This window comes from Dermacentor variabilis, chromosome 9 (genome assembly GCF_050947875.1).
Source record: "Dermacentor variabilis isolate Ectoservices chromosome 9, ASM5094787v1, whole genome shotgun sequence".
NCBI lineage: Eukaryota > Metazoa > Arthropoda > Arachnida > Ixodida > Ixodidae > Dermacentor > Dermacentor variabilis.
The window spans coordinates 131,930,363-131,955,310 of NC_134576.1; the positions used below are offsets into that span (position 1 = coordinate 131,930,363).

General features: G+C 47.2%; 1 long non-coding RNA gene across 1 annotated transcript in view; it reads left to right on the forward strand.

The window, feature by feature from the left end:
- Positions 1-10,835: 10,835 nt before the first annotated feature.
- The window catches only part of LOC142557536 (uncharacterized), a 73,981-nt gene continuing 59,868 nt past the window's right edge, over positions 10,836-24,948 (forward strand). Inside the window, exon 1 of the long non-coding RNA XR_012822780.1 lies at positions 10,836-11,044. This is a non-coding gene — a long non-coding RNA (uncharacterized LOC142557536). The remainder of the gene's footprint in view (positions 11,045-24,948) is intronic.

Below are 24,948 nucleotides of genomic sequence, written 5' to 3' on the forward strand. Positions count from 1 at the left end.
CTTTACGTTTGGTCGGACTGCTTTCGCTCGCATCCTCACTACGCGTGTCCCCCTTTAATCTCATGGGTGTGAACTTTGGCCTCTCAAACTTCGAGCCAAATTCACCCTTTTGACCGTCCTTAGCTCCGCGAGCCCGACGCGTCACAAACTCCTCGGCTAGCTCAGCGGCTTTAGCCACCGTACAAACGTCTGGCCTATCCAAGACCCAGTATCGCACGTTCTCCGGTAACCGACTGTAAAACTGTTCTAGCCCGAAACACTGCAGAACTTTATCGTGGTCACCAAACGCTTTCTCTTCTTTGAGCCACTCCTGCATGTTCGACATAAGCCTATACGCAAACTCTGTATATGACTCACTTCTGCCTTTCTCATTTTCCCGAAACTTCCGACGGAACGCCTCCGCAGACAGCCGGTACTTTTTTAGCAGACTCGATTTTACTTTGTCGAAATCCTCTGCTTCCTCTCTATCCAAGCGAGCGACTACGTCGGCCGCCTCGCCGGGTAACAAAGTGAGCAAGCGCTGTGGCCACGTTTCCCGAGAGAACCCCTGCTTCTCGCACGTTCGCTCAAAGTTAACCAGGAACAAACCAATGTCCTCTCCAAGCTTAAACGGCCGCATCAGGTCAGTCATTTTGAACAATACGCGTTCTCCTGCACCGTGTGCCTGACTTCCATTACGAGCGCGTTCCATCTCTACCTCAAGACGCTTCATTTCCAAAGCGTGTTGACGGTCACGCTCTTCTTTTTCTTTCTGCTCTTTAAGTTCGCGCTCCTGTTTCTCTTTTTGCTCTTTAAGTTCGCGCTCCTGTCTTTTTGACCTCTCCTCAATAGTCTCAAGGCATTCCGACAGCTCGTCATCCTCAGCCTCTAACTCAAGAATAGTCCTTAGCAGTTCAGGTTTTCTTAGTTTGTCTGAGACATCCAGACCCAACTCTCTTGCAAGCTCCAACAATTTCGGTTTGCGCAACGACTTCAAATCCATGGCTGCTCTGAATGCTGCTTTCTCTACTGCTTACTATTGTCTTGCCGCAACTAACCCGGCAGCAACGACAACCACAATTACCAGCTCTGTTTCTAACACTAACAAAAAGCCTGGCAAAGCTCAGAAGAAGAAAGTCCCGCACTCACCAAACCTCGCAGGCAGGAATTCCGCGCAGTCGTTCCGCTGCAGGCAACCAGTCGTCACACAGGGCTCGTTGCACTGCTCCCGGATCGTCGATGAGCTGCTCAGCATACAGTCAACTGCATCTCTTCGCTGCTGGCCTCCGTTGTCGCGATCTCACCGCTGGCAGACAGTTGTTTGAAGTCGTAGGCGATCTCACCGCTGCCAACCAGATGTTTGGATCCGGACTGCTGGTACGATCTGTTGGGAACTCGGCGCTGACGCCCGTGGTTGTACCTGGGTCGCAAGCCCCAAGGGTAGCGTTGGCCTGGCGGCCTGGGGTACAACTGGAAGCATCCGAAGGTCCCGGCAAAGCATGAGTCGACTGGTAACAACGAAACAACTTGTTTATTTTAACATCGCAAAGAGTTGGTGGTCAGGTTTGACCGAAGTAGAGAGACGGGAGAGCACTTTACTCAGCAGAAGAAATCGGAGCCCTCTCTTTGGCGTCCGGGGGCAGCTGTTTTTATACTCTCGCAGTTGAGGGCAAGAAGGAACCCCTCAAAAGACGAGCACGTCAATGTACAATGGGCTAATGGTGACGCACACTGTCGTAGCGATGCCGTAGCACCATGTCGAGCACGATCTCGTAGCACCCTGTCGTGGCGCTGCCGGTCGGACACAATGACTGTAATGAGAGGATGGTCCCTGCTTTGGCATCGCCTGTTTCGGGCACAATGACTGGAATGAGATCCCTGCTTTGGCATCGCCTGTTTCGGGCACAATGACTGGAATGAGATCCCTGCTTTGGCATCGCCTGTTTCGGGCACAATGACTGGAATGCGAGGATGATCCCTAGGCGGTCGCATCGCCGCAGTCGCCTCTGGAAACACCTGGCGATGAGTGTTGCGGCGACGACGATCGGGCCAAAATGTCTGCCGCCCCGCCGCAGTCGCGCCGGCAAAACCACGTGTCGCAGGCGAAACGCAACACCAGCAAGCAGCGGTATACCCTGCGGTGCCAACGCCGCATGCCGTCGATATACTGCGCGACGAGAGATCGAGGAAACAGCAGCGGCCACCAAGGCCGACAGGCGTGCGCAGCAGCTAAGCCCAGTGGGGGCGAGAGAGAGAGAGATACTGGGACCGCGCGCCGGCTTGCGAGAGCGAGGTTGACGTGGCGTCGCCTAGCGGCGATGCTCTCTCCACACACGTGGCGTGCCATCGCAACGGCAGGTCGTCGCAGCAGCCGCAGCATCGCAGCAACGGCGTCGCAGCAGCCAATGGGAATTTGGGTGCCGTTTCGCTGTTCCAGACGACAGACGCCGCCTTTTGGTTCAATAGACCATTTGAAGCTTTCGCATTAAAGAAATGGAAAATAGAAAGGAAAGTATTACAGACGATAGTACGTAGTTGAGTGGTTGACAAAAACTTTCAGCACAGCTTTGTGAGCCTCGTATGGAGTTGAAGCGTGACCTTTCGGAAACAAGGTGTCATTAAGCACGGTTCGAGCAAGGAAAATTCGGCAGAGGCACTTAAGACTGCCTACGTGTGTGAATGCTAACGCCATATACCGTCTGTAGACCTCGGACCGTCATGAACGCATGCACTACTATAGCCACACCTGTAGTCAGCCAGAAACGTGGAGCCGCCGTGGCGTCGGGGTAGCGGGCTCGTCTCGCAGCCCACAGGTCCAGGTTCGACTCCCACCCAGACCGAAATGTAGCAAATGTTCTTTTTAAAGCCTGAACAGGAATTTCCCGGAGAAATTTGACCTCGATCCGAACGTTTTTTTTTTCGCGTGTTTTTACTCTTTGCGTCAAGGGCCATTTTTGGTAATACCGCTCGGTCACACCGTCGCCGATGGAGGTTCGCGCAATGAGGCGCATAATGATTTCACATTAAGAAATTGTGGGAACTTGCACAGCTGCACATCGCGTCAGTCGTTGAATGCGGGATATTCAAACAGCCAGTACTCAGGCGCTTCCCTGCAGTGTCCACGAGCAAGACACGAAGGTATCGGCGCGCGTCCTTGTCGTGACTTGAGCAGTAGGCACTTACTGCGGAGAGTTAAAGCACGACCAAGGATTGGTGCAGGGCACGATCCCTCGGCGTAGGCGGTGCCAATCTTGCAGTAAAAACGTGTTGCTGTTGTACTTACTTTTTTTAAACAAAACGCCTTTTTGTGCATCTCGAACTTTGCAGCCGAACTTTACAATAAACCTGGTTACAAGCTAGAAGCGATATGTCGTGCAACCTACAGTCAATCTTGCTTGCTGCCCTGTACATAGACGACAGCATTACGTACAGGCGACGATATCATGCTGAATTTAAAACACCTCATTGTGAATCAGTATGGATTCAGGTAGAGAAAAGTCATTTTGCAGCCATCACAGAGCCTTATTGTGGGCACTATATACTAAGGTCGCCGTCTGCATCTTATCACAGCTTTTGCGACGACCTTGACTGTATTTTTAATGTGTTCCTGAGTTCTAATGCTCGTGTGGTAGTAACGGGTGATGTTAATACCGATGTAAGTGACGTTGATTCGTCTTTTTGTTATGAGTATGTCTCTTCTTTTACTAGTTATGGTTACTCGTTGCTTGTCACGGACAGACCAACGCTTGTAACAGAACACAGTAGTACACTTAAGACCGCGTGTTGCTGAACACTCCTGTTTGCAAATGTGCGCAAGTTTTAGATGTTATTATCACTGATCACTAACTACACTGTGCTTTTTGCAATGTCAAACTGCCCGAAATCAAGCAAGAAGTGCTTTACCCGGACATTATTTAACGCTGACACATTTGGAAGTATTGTACGCGCAATTGGTTGGTCACGTGCATACTCTTCGTATTGTTCTAACAACAGTTACGACACGTTTGTATGCATGTTTACTGAGGCGATGGCCACCGCCTCCACCAGTTACTGTGTGCACCCAATAGACATGTAATCCTGCGAGATCCTTTGGTGACGGGCGCGCCCTTGCGTTCCATTAAAACGAAATATAACATGTATAAAAATGAAAAAAAGGCAATCTTATAACACTTCCTTGAAGGAAAGATACTTTGCGTATTCGCAAACTTCTAATGGAACACTTTATCCAGAAAAGAAAATTTATTTTAGCAATCGCATTCAACAGAACGGGAAGGATTCGAAAAAGCCTTCTCAACCAGTTTCTGGGGCGAGACGTAAAGCCACATCCCCGATGAAAAAAAACAAAACACAATGATGTTGCGTACACCACACCAGAAAATATCTGTAATGCTTTTAGTGCCTATTTTCCGTGCCACATTAACTCGACTGGTGAGGATTTCGATGCAATGTACGTTCCACGCACATTCCACGCACATTCCACGTACGTTCCACGTACAAATGCTTCTTTTTTACCTTTGCCCCACAGATGAGCATGAGGTGTGGCCTCAGTTATTTTTAATTTGCGAAAGACAGCCTCTGGAATTGACAGTGTTACCGCGCGTGTCGTTAAGCTTGTTAAATGGTATCGCGTCAGCAGTTCTCGCGCGTACCGTCGATGCTGTATTTGTCACTGTTGTGTTTCCAGCACGGATGAAAATTTGCCAAGGTGTTGCCACTTTACAAGTAAAAGGACAAGCGTAGAATGGGGAACTGCCTTCCAATTTCAGTGTTACCGTTCTTCAGGAAAATACCTGAAAAAAATATTCGCGAGGCGCCTCAGTGACTACTTGCACAAGCACAACATTCTCTATCGGCACCGATTTGGTTTTGTGGAAAAGGCCTTTCCACACAAACTGCAGTCCCAACATTTACAGACGTAATTAGAAAATCGATAGATAGTGATTATATAGCGGCTGGATTGTTCATAAATTTTGCGAAAGCTTTCGAGTCTCTCAATCATTTTGTACTCAACGATAAAATGCTTCGTTACGGAATTAATTGAATACCTTTGATGTTAATTCGTAGGTTAATTAGAAGATCGGCAACAAATTGTTCAACTAGGAGATTTTCACTCCAACAGCACCTTTATTAACCTCGGCGTTCCCCAGAGGTCCATACTTGGACATTTATTTATTTATTTATTTATTTATTTATTTATTTATTTATTTATTTATTTATTTATTTATTGCTCTGTGTAAATGACATGCCTTCGCAGCTTATGTGTACTACCTACGTACTCTGTGCAGACGATACTAACCTCATGATAGGTTCTCGTGAGGAATGCAACCTAATTAGTAACATTAACTCTGAATTACAAATTTTGCACAGTTGGTGTACACTGAATGCCCTTCACCTTAACCTAACGACGACAGTTCTTATTTTATTTCACTCCGAAAAAAGGAAAACGACTATTCATTTAGATGTCGTTTACAATGACCATCTTATGAAACAATCTAGTGCGACAAAGTTTCGTGGTGTTATTATCGATAGCCATTTAAAAGCCCGCCTTCATGCGCGTTCTGTAGTTCACGAAGCTTCATACGGCTCGCATGTGCTGTCGAAATGTCGAAGCTATTTGCCTCCCCACATGCTTATCAATCTTTACTACGCATTTGTTCACTCTCACATTAAATACTGCATAGCGATCTGGGGGTCGCATATACAAAACTCGCGTGTCACCGATGTTTGCACTTCAAAAAGGAGCTCTCCGCACAATAGCAGCCCACGATACGCATATTAAGAGTAAAGATTTATTTAAAACCCCGAACATCCTCACCATTTACGATTCGACTACATACGGTCGCTCTACACCACAGTTCACGGGCAACTCAGTTTGCAATAGGCTAGATAGTAACCTAACCACTCTAGAACATCGCATACATTTTCTAAACAATTAAAGCACTCGCTTATTGACAATGCGTATCACTGCGCATGCTTGCACACATCCTCGCTTTTTTATTTTCTGTAGCGGATGTTTTCAGTTATGTAAAAAAAAGAGAATTGTTAGGAAAACGTATCTCATGCGTGAAATATTCCCTACTATTCTATTTTCTTGTTTTACTTGTTTTGTTACTTGTACTTGTGTTGTTTTTACTTGTTTACTCGTTTTTCTTGTTTTACGTATTTCATCTATTTCTGTTTTATGTGATTTTGCAGTTCAATAAAAGTTAGTGCCATATAAGTTATTTTTTCAATGCAGTTCAATAAAAGTGCCATATAAGTTATTTTTTCTAATAACAATCGATACCAAATCGATACTATATGGTTAGCCCTAGTTGTGTTAACCAATCTTTCAAGCTGAAGCACTTCTGGAGCACCAACGCATTTGGTCGCAAACTTTGCTAACGTATAAGTCGAAAGTGGTGTCATCCTCAGAATTCGTTCAAAGTGGATATGACTTTCGGAGCCGCCGGCTATACAATTCATAAATCGCGACATGTGCCGTTACGTAGATTATTTAAAAGTTAACCGCCGACATTTGGCTAGTTACTCAATTATTCACTTTGATTTCTAGTGCAAATAATGTCTGCCTCTAAGAGTAAGTAATCCAGCTCAGGAAGCAGAATTGTGCTACGTGCCAAGGGTGATGTTTTTAAGATTTCTCGTATGGAGAGAAAAGAAGAAATATATATATATATATATATATATATATATATATATATATATATATATATATATATATATATATATATATATATAAAGTAAATTTACGTTGAAAGATACGAAAAACTTATTTCGACGTTTCAGCTGAGATCAGTTGAACTCTAGGAACGCCTTTCAACTGTTATTAGAAATTGCATTCGTTCTCATTTTTTGAAATTTTCAATTGTGTATGTGCAAATAATTGTATTTAAGTTGAATGAATGACCCCTTCCCTCTATAATGCTTCCATGCCTTGAGGGTACAATAAATAAATAAATAAATAAATAAATAAATAAATAAATAAATAAATAATCTGTGTATGCACAAATACGCACTGGCGTAAATGGGAAAATATGCAAAAGAAGAGGCGAGGACGAGGAATGCTGGCAGAGCAATACATTGTGATAATCACCTGCCGTTAGATGCCGTTACTGTATCAGTGCTGCGGTCAAGTGCCGAAGAAGAGAGAGAGAGAGAGATTAATATAGGAAGGCAGGGATGTTAACCAGTCAATAGTATGGTTGGCTACCCTACGCTGGGGGAAGGGAGAAAGGGAAGCGAGAGAAGGGAGAAGACATTGCCAGGGTTGGTGTCTGACACCACGTGGCGACAGGTCATTCACCCTACTAACTGAGCCGGAGCCCACGGGCGACCTCATCCCCTTCACCTTCTCTTGGCCGGACCCCACGGCGCCGGAGAGGTCATTCACCCTACCGCCTGAGCCGGAGCCCACGGGCGACCTCATCCACTTCCCCTCCTCTCATGGTCGTGGCATCGTGTGTGCTTACCTCATCCCCTTCACCTTCTCTTGGCCGGACCCCACGGTGCTGGAGAGGTCATTCACCCTACCGCCTGAGCCGGAGCCCACGGGCGACCTCATCCACTTCCCCTCCTCTCATGGTCGTGGCATCGTGTGTGCTTACCTCATCCCCTTCACCTTCTCTTGGCCGGACCCCACGGCGCCGGAGAGGTCATTCACCCGACCTTCTCCCCGGATTCGTCGAAAAGAGGATCGACTTCTCCTTTCTGTGCTCGGTATTGCAGGAGGAGGGGCCCTCTCTCCGTGCCTGTCACGTGTCATCGGCGGAAGCAAGATCCCGCCCACACTTGTAGAGAGCCTATTTAAGGGGCTCCGAAATGTAGTTTGATATACTTCATACTTGAGACTTCATACTTCATGCTTATCTTATTTTCTTTCAACTACCTTTGAATAAACCGTGCAAGTTTCGCACTAGCAAATCGTCTCGCCCCTGCTTGGTCGCCATGATCTACCGGATGCCTGCAGCCCGCCGACAACGCCACGCTACCCAATAAGTAATGTCGGTCGAGCTTCGATAGGCAGGCGTCGCTACTTCTCGGCAGCAGTACGGTACGCTACCCTGGAGTACGCAACAAAATCCACACTCAGTTATGTGCATATAAGTAGCTATATAAGAGCGTCTGTGTATGCACAAGCTACTCGCACGTTCTGCAGTTTCAGAAACCACAGCTCTTGTAATCAGTGAAAACCGTCTTGTCAACAAATCACATTCCCAATCATCCAAACCGGCTTAAATGCAAGCACGACTTTTCAGCATAGATGTAAACATATAGCAGCAAAACATTATTAGGTATGCGGAAATTCTTAACAATTTTTTAATGTGAACACTACGTCTCTCTCTCTCTCTCTCTCACACACACACACGCACACACACACACACACTTTTTTACTTACTTATATAAAAATTTCCAGATACGAAAACCTAACAGACTATTTTTCTGTGGCCTACAATGGAAGCAATGCGCAATGAAGTAACGGCTCGCGCATCGAAAGAGTTTTCGCTCGGCTTCAGCTTTCGTCGCCAAAAAAAGTCAAATTGCACTTTGCTGCGAACAGTAACAGGTTTGCTGATCAGCTGGTCGCCGCAAGTATAGCTGCGAGCCTTCGAGTCAGATAAATGTTAGCGCGCCCTTTCGCGACGTTCGCCCGCACGTGTTAAAGCAAAACAAAATTCGTGCCGAGTCTATTGCCGAATCCTCAGAAGCGCTACTTTAAATGTAAAGACCAGCCAGCCGTCGTGGCAATCCATTCACTGGAATCGCGCGTCAGCGAAGCACTCCGGCTGACATCCACAGTCTTAAGGTTTCGCAATGACGTCGACACTCGGCAGATGTGTTCAGATTGTCTTCAGACGAGCTGCCTTAGATTGTATTGTTTCACGTTTCCGCTCTTTCTATCGCTGCGGTCGATTCCACCGGACGATGCACGCAGCCGATTTATACTGCAGCTGGCTAATTACTCTTGTATATGTTAGGCCTTACGTAAAACTGCTCCATGAGTCTTGGTCGAGCTTGTTCGCTCGAGTAACGGGGCGCGGTGGGACTGGGATGGTAGCAAATCTGCCGAGATCATTAGTCGCATAAAAATTTTAAGAATTGACTGTGGCAGATATCACAATTCCAACTCTTGATCTAATTTCTCGGTGATGAGGCCATTACTTCTACGAGAAACCAAAGCGCTTAATTTAATAATTAACATAATTAAACTGACTATATTTTGATTGCTCACATTACGGCACATACGTCGATTTACGAATTGTAGCCGGTGTGTTCCGCAAGGCGCATCCACTTGGAACGAATTCTCAGGGCTACCCCAGTATCGAGATATTAATTTTCAACGTGTCAGACTAAATGCATTGGCGTTACAGGTAATCTTGTGCCTCAATGCGCAAAACAGCGTTTACCTTGAAGGGCAAGTGGAACAACATTGCATTTTCAGTGCGAGTGTGATGCATTCGCGCATATGTCGAACTCGGTGCCATCGTCAGAATTCTATCCAAATCTATGTCTTTCATACTGCACTAGATACATTACTTAGGTTGGAGCATGTGCCGTAAATTAGTTCTTTAAGAAAGCTAATTAGCGTAATTATAAGATCTATAGAAGTAATGACCGCCTCATCGAGTAAGTTAGATCAAGATTTAGAATTGTGCTATCATTCTTTTTTCTGCATCTAAAAATGTTAATAATAAACGCACCCTGTCGATAGAGACGTCTGAATGAAGAGCCAAAACATCAAGGAGAGATAAGCAAGATGCTTGACTGCTATGCATGCATATAAGCTCAGGCAGCTCAAGCAGGCTTGGTAACTATTTGTTGCCGGCCCGTTTCGAATGGGACAGAATTAAATAACCACCACTGCTAAGTGCTTACAAGCTTCCACGTGCCGAGAAAAGAGCGAGCGTTGACTGCTCCGGCAGCGTCAGGTGCCCGCACCACGTGTTCATTCACTGAAAGAATGCGCTGCATGAATCGGGCGCTTATCTCGTAATTGTGGTCCCGTAGCGTAATACGCACAATAGAGGGGGGGGAGGGGGTATGTAACGGGTAGCACAATGCCCTCCCTGTGTGGTATTTTACGCGCCGGCAGAGGCGCACAATGGATTATGTGCGCAATGTTTAGTGTGGTATATATATATACACGGCGCTCAGAAGAGACAATGAACTTGGCGCGTGCTCATTCGCGTGCGGGTACAATACAGGGCTTGTTTTACGCGCGCGTCTGTGTGTGTGTGTGTGTGTGTGTTTATATTGGTGAGTGTTTCTGTATGTTTTTGGGTTTGTATGTGTGGTGGTAGGCGTGCGAGTCATAGGAAGAGAGGCCGCTTGTGCGCGTGCGTGCCCACACGTACGCTTATAATATTGGACGTTACAGTCGTTGCATGTCGCGCGAGAACGTTTCCATCGGATGGTGCGCGGTACTACGCTGTATGTTGACGACGGGCACACGTGACCACGTCTACAACGTCTCGCGACGCGAGCATGCGGCATTTTACGATTGGCCGCCGACAGGTGGCGCGGAAGTCGGCTGCTCGCTATTTATTAGTCGGCGCGAGCGCTGTTTAGTTGTCCCTTCTCTCATTGGAGTGTCGCGAACACTGCTCTCTCTCTTGTCGCAGGAGACGAAAGGGGGGGGGGGGGATCTGTCTCGGGCGCCCCGCTCGGTGTGCCTGTATCTCTCTATATGTGAGTTTATTTATGTCTGCGAGGCTTCATTGTTCGTTAGTGCTGACGGCTTTCCGTCAAAAGCGGCCTTTTTTTCTCCTCTGGAGCGCACGCGCTGGAAGAAGAGCGTGTCGTCACCCACGCTTTCTCGCCAAATGGAAGGTTCTTTGTTTCGAGGCCCTCCTCTTACAGATAGGGCGAGGAACAATTAGACGTGCAGATGCGATTAAATCTTGCGCCCGCGTTGTACTCCGAACCGAGGCTGCGTTGAACCTGTCTAAATTGAGACGCCGGACCTTCAGTCGCGTGTCAGCGTCGCTCGCAGTGAGAGTGCGTGCTGCTTTTGTTTCTCTTTGCCCTCGAACGAATCGCGACTGGCCAGCTCTATTGGCGGATGGCCGTGAGTATGTGTGCAGACGCTATGCGTATATCGTGGTCACATTTCGAGTTTCGCCTATTGCGCAGAGCGTGAAACTGTCATCTCAGTGTACATTATGCGTGCAGCGAGGGAGACGCCTTGTATAAGTGGCGCACACGGCGTTCTTATCGTTAGACTTATCGTTTTAACGTCACTAACCTTCCCAGTGTGACCGGCCTATACTACCTCGAATATGGCTGCCTGGGTTAAGTGCGTTTATAATCGGCACCGCAGTCCGCTTCGATGCCTCGACGTCATCACATTCGGTTGACTCGATGACTGCACTTATTTTAGTAAAACTGCTGTCGACAGTCGGAACGTCCTAGTGCGTTTTTTTAATCACCCGTCATAAATATTTTATCTCCAATAAGTTTCGGAAATGTGCCTGAGACATGATGTATTGCTGTCGACATTTCGAACTCGATTTGAATTTGTTAGAGTGATCGTTTGTTCAGCATCCAGCGTAATCACTGCTCAGTCCAGCCTAGGCAATTCGTCACGTCACGGTGTTTCTGCTTCATAACTTGGCTGACGTATATATGTATGCCTGCTACAGGCGGTGCCTATAAAACGCACCGGATATTTCGCCACCACTGGCTAGTGATAAGTTTCCGACACCTCCTCCCTGCGCACGCATATTCGATCCGAAATTTGCGGCGGATGTCAAGGTTTCGTAAAATATTCCGGTAGCAATGTCAGCTGCCGGCGGATGCTTACCGAGTTTTTTAACCGTGGCTTTCGCGAACTTTGATCTCCCGAATTTACGTTAAGTGTCCCAAAATGCTGCCTATCGTATACCGATTGCCCGTACTTCTCCGTCGAATCCGGCGACGGGGGCTTAATGCAGTGGTGGTAACTTAGCAAGGAAATCGCTGAAGGTAGCGAGCTTTTAGTTGCCTTCAGGACAACTTTCCCTTTCGGGGTCTTGGCGGCATTTTAGTGCCGTTTCATCGACGTTTTAGTGAGGTAAATGACGAGAAAGTTGGCCTGGAATAAACTGGATATTTACCTTCCGGTTACCCTCCCTGCCTTTCGTATCTCTCTCTCTCTCTCTCTCTCTTTGTTCAACGAACATTGTGTAAGTCCAATGTGCGCCCCAACTTTATCCCAAAGCGGATGCATGCGCCTGGATCTGTCGCTACTTCTAAATGCATACCGAATAGCTTATACAGAGGCACCTAGATGCATCGTAGCGGCTTCTCATAGGCAAAGCACTATCTTGAGTTCTGACACCGTTTGAGAAAACCGGGGAGTTATTTTCCCGTTTCACATTAGGATCGCTGACTCGCCGCCGCGTGGAGGTAGCTTAAAGCTATATAAAGTTCAAGAAATAAGAAATGCGTCTAAGAACAATTAGAGCACGTGTCAGATAAAATATTCAGAGCATCTCATCACCATCATACTGTAGCCATGCACTTTTCGCTAAAAAACGGAGTGTCTTGGGCCGCAACCTGGCAACACTGCCTAACAAAACGTCATCAACACTGACTCCGTGACTACGGCGTTCTGCTTCTGAGCACCATCGAGGTCGATGGGTTCGATTCCCTGCCACGGCAGCCGCGTTCCCATATAGGGGCGGAAGACAAAACCACTGGTGTGACCGAGCATTGAGGCATAGACCAGATAATGTATCCCACGGGTGCAGAATTAAAATTTATCTGCTGCGGCGGAAGGTACTATGCTTCTGTGGTGAGAGAGAGAGAGAGAGAGAGAGAGAGAGAGAGAGAGAGAGAGAGAGAGAGAGAGAGAGAGAGAAGGATGGTTCCGCGAGGTTGGCTACCCCACACATGGGGAAAGGTAAATTTGGAAAAAGCAAGACAGACAGCGCGCACCTGCTTTCTTTTCGCCTACACAAGTTATAATATTCCAAGCTTACTTTGGTTACAATCTTATTTAAAAATAATAACACGCACGCATACACACGTACACACACACGCGCGCACGCACGCACTTCTGAGACCGCCTGCTCCTTGAAAAAATCACTCTCCCACTGTGCTCATGAGCCCACCAATTAATGTTCACTCGCGTATGTAGTCACACGGGCTCGCACAGCCTAAGCCTTAGTACAGCGCATTTGACCCCGAGGAGCGCTTTAACGCTTTGTTGGCCTCGTGCAAACTGGAGTTCTTCGGCCAAACCTGTTAAGAAATCCATATGCCCCTTACTCCCATATCGGATAAACCGATACAAAACAAATGAGATCCCATACAAAACCAGTTTTTCCCATATTTCATATCATGTTATTTGATATAGGACTTACGGGCAATGCGGCTTGTTCTTGTTCTTTTTTTTTTTCCGCTAGAGAATGTCCCAGGATCTTCGCCTCCGAGTATGGCTCTGTCGTCTAAGCGGCCGAAACTATCGCGCAGATAAATTTGCGCTTGTGACCACGTCAGGGCCTGCATGACCGCGGGCAGTGAACCGGAAATTATTAGCGCTAGCAATGTGACCTCCGAGACAGATCGTCGCTGCTCGGCAGTCACCGGAGCGCGGCGAATCTCTGAGGCCATCCATAACCGTTACACTCGGAAGTGTGCATCTGCCTCGCAATGGTATTACCAGAGTCCCACGGCAACCGTAGCAAGTGATTAATGAATTTCCACTGGCTCCTCACCGTGCCACGGCGTGTAATGCGGAGCGCGTTACCGCCATTTTCTATCACTTCACTTCTGCGTTCTTTCTATGATGCCCTATATATCTGAGCATAGAGTTTATCACTATATTACCTATAGGGAAATCTAGCGCTGCCGTGCTGTGGTATGCATGGGCATGCCGGTGTATTGTGACTGCGGATTGGCGTCGTTCTCGGAGAGCCAGGACACCTGCCAGACAAGCACCGTTCCGTCTGACACAATGATTCATTCTCTACTAAGACAGCACGTAAAAAGCTGTTTTAGCTTTATTATTAGACAAAAACATGTTTTGTTTAATTATAAGAAATTGGTGTTGCATGTACAATTATATGAAACGTTCAAAGTATATCAGCGGGCCGCTAAAGTTGGAGGACAGACGACAAAATTCGTCCTCGCTTTGGAACAATGTGTCGTCTGTTCTTATTTCTCTTGGTTATGCATATTAGTTGAGTAAACTTCATTGGAAGATGCGATATGATTGAATTACAACATTTTACGAAGATTTCACTTGAAAGAACGCGTTATTTGTGTAGCCATATCCAGGGTATGGCGAAGCCTCATACAACGCCAGTCAACACAAGCCTCGCAGACGCATATACCGTCATTTCCTTGACGGCACAGCACCCCTTAGGAAACTCCCATAGACGGTGGCGCCAGATTTCCCTCTAGGTGTTATATTGAGAAGACAGGTATCTGAGCGATCTGGAATGGGTTTGGCACTCATTTGACTCGATCCGCCTTCAGGATGACAAGGCGATACGAAGAAGTACGTGACGAAACACGTGACACGGCGTGCGCTCTCCTTCGCTGCTTCAACCAATCGGGGGGCGCTTGCGCTGACGTCCCACCGAAAGTCTTCGTCGTATGGTAATTTGCAAAGCTCACGGCGTAGAACGCAGTGTGGATGGACGGATGGATGGATGGATGGATGGATGGATGGATGGATGGATGGATGGATGGATGGATGTTATGAGCGTCCCCTTTGGAAGGGGGTGGTGGGTTGCGCCACCAAGCTCTTGCTATTATACTGCCTAATGTCCTAACTAAGTTAAGAAAGAAAAAAGAAACCACTATGAACTCTCGCAACCCTATTTTCTGACCCCCTATTGCGAACTTTGTTTTTGTACGTCTCCGTCTTTTGTCGTTTCCCTACTTTTCTTCGACCAATCTTCCAATCGCCTCTTACTAATCTCTATTACCCGGACATGTTTTACTTTTCCCCTGCTCTTGCTGAACCCAACGGCTTCAAGGAGGCCAATGGAGCCTAAATCGACCGCTGGGCAGATGTCTTCATTCTAATAAAACATGCTCCATCGTTTCCCTAGCTTTACCGCAGTTCGTAAAATGCGTGCAACGCCGCGGCGTGTTCGACGCTAAACCTTTAAAAAACGAAAAAAAAAAAGAAAACGTGAGAATTTAACGATGTGGTTCGTATAGAGGTCGAGTAATCACAAATTAGATGAACTTGTACCTTAATGTTATAGCTCTTTCCGGTATCTATATCGCTTCCTCTCAGCCATAGAGTTTCGCATTAATATACCTAGAGGGAAATCTGGCGCTGCGATCGTTCAACCATCATGGGAATGATGGGAAGTACAGGCTTTGGATTGGCATTCTGCTGATTGGCGAACTAGTCCACAATTGGCAGTTTTGGTTTCGCTCCTAGCCCAATTGCTGTAGCCTGCAGTGGGACAGTGCAACGCAAAGCTCTCTCTGCCTTTGTTATGTTGCTCGAATTGGCGATAGCGCGCTGGCCCAGCGGCTAGGACGATGTTTGTGTCGCGGTGTGGTGTCGAAGCTCTGACGAAAAAGCGACGGCATCATAAACGTTGAAAGAACATGTTTTGAGCGTTTGGACCTTGGTTTGTTAAGTGTGTTAGGTTGGCGCTGTACCGTTACGTGCTTTATGAAACTTCAGAATAGGAAAAAGAAAGCACTGCTGATACAAGACATATAAAGTTGTACTTCTAGTGTCTTGACAATCAAATTTTATTGAGGGCTTCATTGTACATTATGTGCTCATTGAAATGCATGTTTTAGGACTTTGAGAACAGAAACTTACTTGTGGTAGGAAAAGTTGCTGCTTCCTGGCCGTAATCTAGTGTCGCAAAATGGGTACGTGCAAAGCCACGCCGTAACGCTTCGGAAGTGGTACGTCAATATAAAATACGATGAAGCATACTCGTAGGAGGCCAATAGCGTCCTAGCTAGCACTGTAGCAGATGTGCTTAAAAGTACTTGAAGACGTTCAGCAATCGTGACAGCCGACGTAGCCTTTCGAAAGAGCGAGAGGGTTCGCAAGTGCCTGTCGTCTGCGAGAAAAGTCTCGCGTTTGCAGCGAGCAGGCGTCGTAGCAGACGACACTTGTAGCATTTCGCTCAAGGGCACAACACTTTCTCACAGTACAACATTTTTATTTCCATAAATATTTGATGAGTATCTTTATATAAGTACATGCACGGTTGTTATTGCTGTTGCAAAAATAAATAATTATTATCTGGCGATAAATCAGTAACAGAATCGCACAAGAATGCATACCATGGTGTGTCCTGGTGATAAAACATAGTAAACCATGCTTCCATCTCAAAGTCATACAAAGTTTATGTAGCGTGTTGTACATTATATACCATATCGCAGAAATAAAATTAGATTTTACGCGATAATATTTGAGTACAGCTTTGTTTACTGCGCCGCAAGCAAACGTCACTAGTCGAAGTCAATCCGAAGCCTGTACTTCCCATCATTCCCATGTAGGTTGAGGCAACGCTCATGAGAGACCCCGTAGACACTAGCGCCACATTTCCCTCTAAGGTATTTATTTAGAAACTCTATGCTCTCAGCCATGTGTACCAATCAATACTCTGCACGCATTCGCGGTGCAGGGGGTAGCGGTAGCCGTAAAACGGAAATGGCATGCTAAAACGCTCCATTGTCTTGCTCGAGACGAAGACGTTCCTCTCTCATTTAGAGAATCGATGACTTATTAACGTTCCTATTCCTGTCTCAGTCATTTACAGCCCCCCAAGAACCAACTGACAGGTGTTACATTAAGTTAACCTTGGAACGCGTCACGTACTCGAGGCGTTTTTGGGATTGACCTTGAATGCCCAATCTTGGCTTGACGCGAATAACGCGTGGGAGTCGCGTTTAAGCGTGAAGGGCGCTGTGCGACGACACATGAGTCTGAAAAGAAGAAAGAAAGAAAGCAAGGCCGCGGCACCAAAAGTCGGTTTTCGTTCTATTTCAGAATAGATAGATAGATAGACAGATAGATAGATAGATGGATGGATCGATGGATGGATGGATGGATGGATGGATGGATAGATAGATAGATAGATAGATAGATAGATAGATAGATAGATAGATAGATAGATAGATAGATAGATAGATAGATAGAAGTTTGATGATACGAAATACAAAGAAGTCGGCCTGAGGGGAGGCACACGTACAGCGCACCAGCTGGAAGACGGGCAGGCAGGCAGAAATATCGATATTTACGAATGCGTGCCAGGCAATTTTGGGCGGCTGGACAAATCGACTAACACAAGCTTTGTGCTGTCTTCTGGTATTCGTTCTATGTCACTGGGGTGCCACGTGGCTTCCGGAGGAAACCGCCCTCCCCCCTTCCTCCCACAACCATTATTATTGGGGATAGTTAAGCAAACCAATTACTAATTATGTAATCACAGCGCTACTCTTTACTCAGTTTTCATTGCCCCCCCCCTTCTTCTTTTTTTTGTTCCGGTTGCACTCTCTTTGACAGGAAATAAATGTGAACACATCGCTCTATTTTCTAAAATTAAATTAATTAAATTATGTGGTATTACGTGCCGAAACCACGATATGATGATGAGGCACGCCGTAGTGGGGGACTCCGGAAATTTGGACCACCTGGGCTTCATTAACGTGCACCTAAACCAAAGTACACGGGTGTTCTCGCTCGTTTCGCCCCCATCAAAATGAGGCTGCCGTGGCCGGGATTCGATCCCGCGACCTCGTGCTCAGCAGGCCAACACCATAGCCACTAAGCAACCACCGCGGGTAGCTTAATTTTCTTCGACGTAAAATGGTGTTTGGGTTTGCCGAGATACATGGCTGGCATATGCATATAATCACATGTACTCTTGCACACAAGTCTAGCTAAACAACACACCATCAGTAAGAAACTCAAAACAACAGTTCCAACAAAACATCGCTCCTACTGAACTTCAAGGGTGATGGTTTGGGCTAGTTGGTTTTCAATTTTAGAATGTGTGGTGCAGCGCGAAGCAGGGACAAGGGTCGCAATAAAAACGAGGACAAGCGCTTTTTCTTTTAGGACAACCATATTTCAAGCGCTTGTCCAAACGTTTTCAAAACTATTAAGCAACGATTTTGCGTCGACCTTTGTAGGTGGTATGGTATGGTGTGGTAAAACTTTGTTGTTGTAGGCCATATGGTCCCAAGAATTTATCGAAAGCAAGCTGTCCCCGATCCAATGGCAATGACAAATTCAGTCGGTGTGTAATGTGTAGCGGCGGTCAGCACTGCCGGCCGCCGTTCGGGCGAATTACAGCGAGGCGTCGGTTAGAACTCCGAGTACAGTTCCCGGAACGAGCGCTCCTCAGCGGAGCACAGCAACAAAAATCTCCGCACAGCGCAAGTTTTAGTTCCCTTGACGTCACTGCGATTCCGCGAAAAACAAAGGACGCGAGAGAGAGAGAAATAGATAGTGTGTGTGTGTGTGTCGTCAGGCAGATCTAATGTATGGCAGACGACGTCAGTTGCCTCAGCGGAAAGGCGGACACCGCTAAAGAACAGTTAGTCGCGGTTCTTGGAAGGCGAAAATTCTGCGGATCCAACGCACTTTGGGAATCGATGTAAGCGAAGCTTTCTGCGCTGGTTGCTTCGACTGACGATAATTAGCGGTGATGTTGCGGGGCGAAAGCTTAATTTCTTCAGCGTTTGGTCTAACACGAGAGTGATGTTAAACGTTACCCTGCGTGCGCCGCTGCCGTTGTCTGCGTAGTACACAGAACACACAGGCACAGGTGTTTGCTTGAGGCGTTGTTGTGAACCATATTTCATAACTTATGAGAGGATGGAGTATTGTCATTGTCTCACATGGCACATCGCATCGTGGCAGAAGCTGGCGCAAGTCAGGCTTCGCCTGTTCGCACGTAGTGCTTGCGGTAAGACAACTTCCTCGGCGCACTTCGCTCTGTGGCAACGAAAGTTAAAGAAAAAAAAAATTACGGAGGCGAAGCGCACATGTGACGGCGCTGCTGAAAGTAGTCCCACGGTCTCCCGTGCGTTCTTTTTTTTTTATGCCCGGGAAGAGAAAACGTAAACACCCTAAATGCTACAGCACTTGGGTTTTTTTATATTTTTTTTTACCCATAGCTCAGTGGCTATGGCGTTGCGCTGCTAAGATCGAGGTAGTGGGTTCAATACCGACCGCGGTGGCCGCATTTCGATGGGTGCAAAATGCAAAAAATAAAAATGAATAAATAAAGGTGAAAAAAGAAAAGGCTCGGGTTCTGTGCATTGGGCACGCGCTAAGGAACCGTTCAGGTGCTCAGAATTGATCCGGAGTCTCTCACTACAATAATTAGGCGTCCTCCATTACGGCGTGCCTCGTGTGAGATCGTGGTTTTGGCACATACCACCCCATAATTAATAAAATGTTTACTTCTATAGCAATTACATGGACACTACAGGCGCATTTCTGCCGTCGCCGTGATGCTCTGTATAAAGTCCAAGGGCGATAACATCGTCGCCTCGCGCCGTATGCTGTACATGCGAATGAAAGCGTACGAAAAGAACTTCAATTCGGCCTAATTGGTGTTTACTGCATATCATATTGACCGCAAATAAAGACGGGGACAGCGGAAGAGAACACAAGAACAACACGGGTGATAACTGGTTTATTCACGGCAACCCGTGGCCATACATAGGCAAATAGAGCATGCTCAAAACGGAGCAAGCAGGAACACTCATCGGCCTAGCGGGGCAACCAATTATCACAAGAATCTATTTCCGAATGAAACAAGCTAATGGAAGTGTCACTAACACAGTGTTGGCCTTTCTTTATTACGTGATATCTTAACACAGCCTCGGCCTTCCTTTCTTATGTGAACACCAAAACAACACCGCCTGTGTGGTTTTTGTGTTCTCTTCCGCTGTCTCCATCTTTATTAGCGGTCAATACGATATGCAAAGCGGGCGAGGGAGAGCCGACGATCGCCGCTCAACCTCGCGCGTGCGAGGGAGAAAAGCAGAAAGGAAGCGCGCCGTTTTCCGTCGCACACGAGGAACCGGCGGGAGGGGAGGTAGGGAAAGGGTAGTTTACCCGGTAGCAACTGCGTATGGCGCGGTCGCGAGGGCTTTGTCTCGAAAGCCATCTGCTTTTGAGGCAGAGTCTAGGTGGGCCGACTGCGCGTAGCTTTGTGTGTGCCGTGTTCTTCTCACCGCTCAGTTTGCGTTGACGCGACCGACAGCACGAAGGTCACTTCGCTCGCTGCTGCTGCCGCGCTTCCTCACGGCATTGTTCTGAGAGTAAGTTTCCGCGGTCATCGAGTGCGATGTGTGCATGTTCGCTTGTGAGCGCTGACTTGTTAATTTAGTCAGCAAGAGAGTATTTACAAGGTTGTACGGCCGATAAAGCTACTATCATTACTTATCATGGTTGTCTACTAACTCGCTATTGCAAGCGATACTTCGTCTTTCGGGCGAAACTGCGACTTTTCTTTTTACAGCTGTGCTTATTTATTAATTGTGAAATATGGGAAGTTTGGCCACCGAAAGAACTCGAGCTATGTCGAAATGTTAGCTAACAAAGCTAACAAAATAAAGAAGTAAGGAAGTAGAAAAGAGTCCAAGCTTAATTACGGAAAACACTAACAAGGCAAGTTAATCCATCACAGAGAAGAAGAAAGAAAGAAAAAAGTCGTAGTTTCGCCCGAAAGGCGAAGCAACGAATGCGATAACAAATTAGTACACAGTTATACGAAGTAGGGATAGTAGTTTTATTGGCCGCATAAAATTGGAAATATTCGCTTAATAACAGAAATAACAAGCACAGTGTCAGCGTGCACAAGCAAACGTGAACACAGTTCATTCGACGAGCGAGGAAAGCCGCTGTCAAAACGCTTGTGTGAGCTAGCACGGCAGCAGCAGCAGCAGCAGCAAGCGAAGTGACCTTCGTGCTGTCTGTCGTTTCAACGGAAGAACAGCGAGTACACAGCGCGCACGAAGGTACGAACCGTCTGTAGATCCCGTTAAAGATACGGCGCGCGCGACCGTGCAAAGTACGCAATTGTTGGCGGAGTCGAAGCCGCCCCCCCCCCTACTCGCTTTCCTCCCGCGTTTCCTACCCGCTTTCCTCCATAAATGACGCGAGATTGAGCTGCGATCGTCAGTTCTCCGTGCGTCCGGTCGCGAAATGTGCAGTTGCTGCCGGATCACAGCGCCGGCCCCCTTTCTCCCACCTTCCCATCCCCTTGCGGCCTCTCGCGCGACGGAAGACGGCGCGCTTGGCTTGCTCTCCGGTTTTTTTCTTTCGCGCGCGCCAGATTGAGCCGCGATGGTTGGCTTCCCCCGCGTGCTTTCACTCGCGCGTACAGCATATGACGCGCACTGACGGTGTTATCCCCCTTGGACTTTGTACTGAACACCACGGCGACGGCAAAAATGCGCCTGGAGTGTCAATATAATTGCTATCGCATTAAAAAACAGTCAGTGGCCTCTTTGCCTGCTACACCAATATGTGGAAGTAAAGCCCCCTGGAAAACGATGGTAACGCCAATCTTTCGAACGCAGTACGTAACGTATGGTGAATACACATCAAATGGGGCAACCCGCGTTGTCATGGTTGCCGCGCATACTCGGCCCCTATTCATAAAAAGAGTTATTACGCTAGAACTGTTCTTAAGAAATGGCTCCAGCCAATCATAACGTTGGACGATTGATTAGCAAAGGCAACCGACCAAAGACAAAAGAACAATGCACTCGGATTTAAGAAAGGTTTTGTGAATAAGGTACCACACAACAGCGTTTCTTTAATACCCACCCGCCCAATAACAACCGGCTGTAAATTTACTGCATCGAATTGCATCCAAGAGGAGCGTAGTGCGAGCCAATGTACTAACAGGAGTCAGCGTTTCGCGAACTGCTGTCGAGCTGCAGCTGTACGCGTATATTGTGCAGCGCGTACGTTGTTGCTCTCCGCCGGTCGAGCAGTGTGACTCTGACCCCGGCGTCTCGCGACCTCTGCTGACCTTTCGCCGCGGTTACATGTTGGGGCTCGAGTAAATGATAGGTCGAACGTTATTAAAATCCTGCGGACGCTATTGTTCTCGCAGTAGTTTCTCATATCGCGGGTGTCAAACTATGTTGAGGCGTCGAGCGTACCTTCTTGATTATAAGTTTTTTTTTTTTAAATTCCTAGAAGCTCGCTGCACTTAGCCGCGACTGTAGTGTCAGCGTTGAGCCTCACAGCCATCTGTGAGTGTTCACACAAGTCTCATGGGTTGAGAGCAAGCGGCGTACGAATTTTCGCGTGGTCCTCGATCTGGTTGCCTAAGGACGAAAACATACCGGTGCAAATATTCGCAACAAGATGGGGCATGCGTATGCTGCAGAAAAAAAAAAATCCGCAGACCACCCGGCACATTTCAATAGAATGAGAACGTATTCCCCCACTGAGACCCGTAGGTAACGTACAACTTCTAGAAGCGCTTGGATTTAAAGTGGACGGAAGCATCAACCAGTCAGCAGTCGAGATAAGCAAGGAATGTCTAGAGTATTAGTGGAAATAATATCAGGGAATAGATTGATACAACCACATCCGTTACAGGCATAGGTAGCGGTACAAGGTAGAGAAGTTTTGAGGAAGAGAAATCAGGTTAAGGAGATGTACACAAAAATACTACAATGAAAAGCACGTGTATCATAACTGATTCGCTCAAGGAGGCTAGGTGACTATTCGAAACTCTCCGTTTGAAGGGGATGCAAATGAACCATAATCATCAGCATAGAAGCCAACATCCATGCTCACGTGGGCTTTCCTACGAAATAAAAGATAGAAGAGAGAGAGAGAAGAAAGAAAGGTGAGGTAATTAAGCAGACGCTCGTCTGGTTTGTTACTCTCGACGTTTGTAGGGTCGTTCAGGAGAGAAAGAAGATAAGGAAGGGTTTCGCGACTACCATTAATAAAACATGTTTTTTGTTTGTGCTCGTTACGACGTCTAGCGTAAACTTTTTCAGAGGTGTTAAACCAGCGGTATCATAGACCGTTTTTCAGAGACAATGATTCTTCTAAGACCGAGGCCTCGTGGGTTGGAGGCTTCCAAGTAAACGCACGCATTGGTGCGATTTCTGAAATCGACCGGCCTCAATAAGACACTGTACAAGCTTAATAGTATTGGATCCGAGTAAGAATTAATTGTCGCTACCTATGTTTTAAAAACAGCTACTGGGCCAACAACAACAACAAAAAAAGAAATCTACAATCGTCGTGTTCGTTTGGTACCAAGGGCCAGTCGTAAGTGTTTTGGTCGGGAGTCCTTTTAGAGCTATAGCTTTACTACTCCAGCTGACAAACTCAGAAAACGCCTGGTTCCGTAAATCCGACCTTCGAGCTCTGCCAAGGTCAAACTTGGCAGAGCTCGAAGCAGACTTGGCCTACCATTACCGGCGGCTGCTGCATCCGCCGCGTAGGCGCCCATATCTTGAAAGCGGTCTGCAATGTGGACAAAGAAGCAATGAGTGCCGTTGCTTCGTGTGCACTGTGTTTTGGACGCTTCGTTCGCGTTGAGGCGAGACGCAACGTGAAAGTCAATTCGCTCGCTGCAGCTGCCGCGCCGAGCAGCGTCCGTGCGTTGTCTTGTGGTGCAATCGCAGATGCGATAGTTGCTGACGGTGCCGCGGTCAGCGTCTCTGTGTCCTTTCCCAAAGCGAGCAAAACCGTGTCATCGTTCGGCAAGCTTGGTTTAACCGCGTTCAACCGTGGAAATATTTATTTATGATCTGAAAAGCACTGATAGACTATGCAAAAACTGAAGTCCATCAATTCGTTGATCGAACGATTCAGGCTGTCACACCCGAACCTTCCACGACCCATTCCATTCCAGACCCATTCTTTCCTCCTTCCGTTAATTTTTTTCCACTTCGTGTCACGACGTTTAAAGCCGAGACCACACGTACGCTTGCGTCAGCGCGCCGAGCGCCTCGCGAGTAATGGCGGTTTGCAGCCACAAAGACGCGCGACAGCGCGCGCTCAGTGGGCTCACTCACAGACGCCTTGGCAGGCGCCGCTTCGTACTTTGTTATCGACAGTGTTTCAAAATGCTTCGGTATCTATAAACGTAATTGGTATGTTTTTATAGCTGTAATTTCAGCGCGAAAAGAAAATATGAACCACTTTCTTGCATGATATAAATCTGCTTCACTAAGAGTTGAAAGTTCCGCGCCGTAGCTGCGTAGCCAGGCGCTCCGACGCGAGGCAACCCAAGCGCGCGATAACAGAGAGGAGCTGTTCCCCGAGATCACACCGCGTTTCGACGCGTACGATCCATGCCGCGCCGTCTGCGCATGCGTGGGTGCGTGCGCAGACGCGCGTTGCGCGCGTCCGCAAGCGTACGTGTGGTCTGGGCTTAACGAACAGCAGAGCTTTCGCCCACAGACTGAGCTGAAAACGTTTCAGTTTCTGTGATAATACGAACTTAGGAGTTTTCCAACGTAAACAACAATTATAATGACATGCTTTTTTTTTCTTGTGGACTGCGACAAAGCTGCAACTTTGATTTCTAGAGACCCCGGCGCGTCCCAAATCAGTCAAGTCGCATCTACAGCAGCGCGACGCCCCGTCGCGCAACCATTGCTCCGTGCTGGGCTCGCTGTCATGCAGGTCTTTGTTTATCACTTCGAGATTTGTGCGGTCTGTGCAAAACCCTAAAGGGCGCAGCTAATAGAAGAAACAGACACACACAGACTTAAACGGGCCATCACAACCGCTTGCTCGTTTGTCAAGCGTGGCTTTTGTATTTTTGCGGAACCATTGACTACAATAGCGTTTCCTCAGTGGTAAAATACATTATTGGGCCACGCTAAGGCAGACGTGTTGCTACTTGTCGGATCACTTGGTGAATGGCTTTGGCGTAAAAGAAGAAAAAGAAATATTTAATAGAACGCTGCAGATCCAACGAGCTCGAACCTATGTACACAATGTTTCAGCGAACACTTTCAAAAATAACGTTGCCTGTGGCGGATATC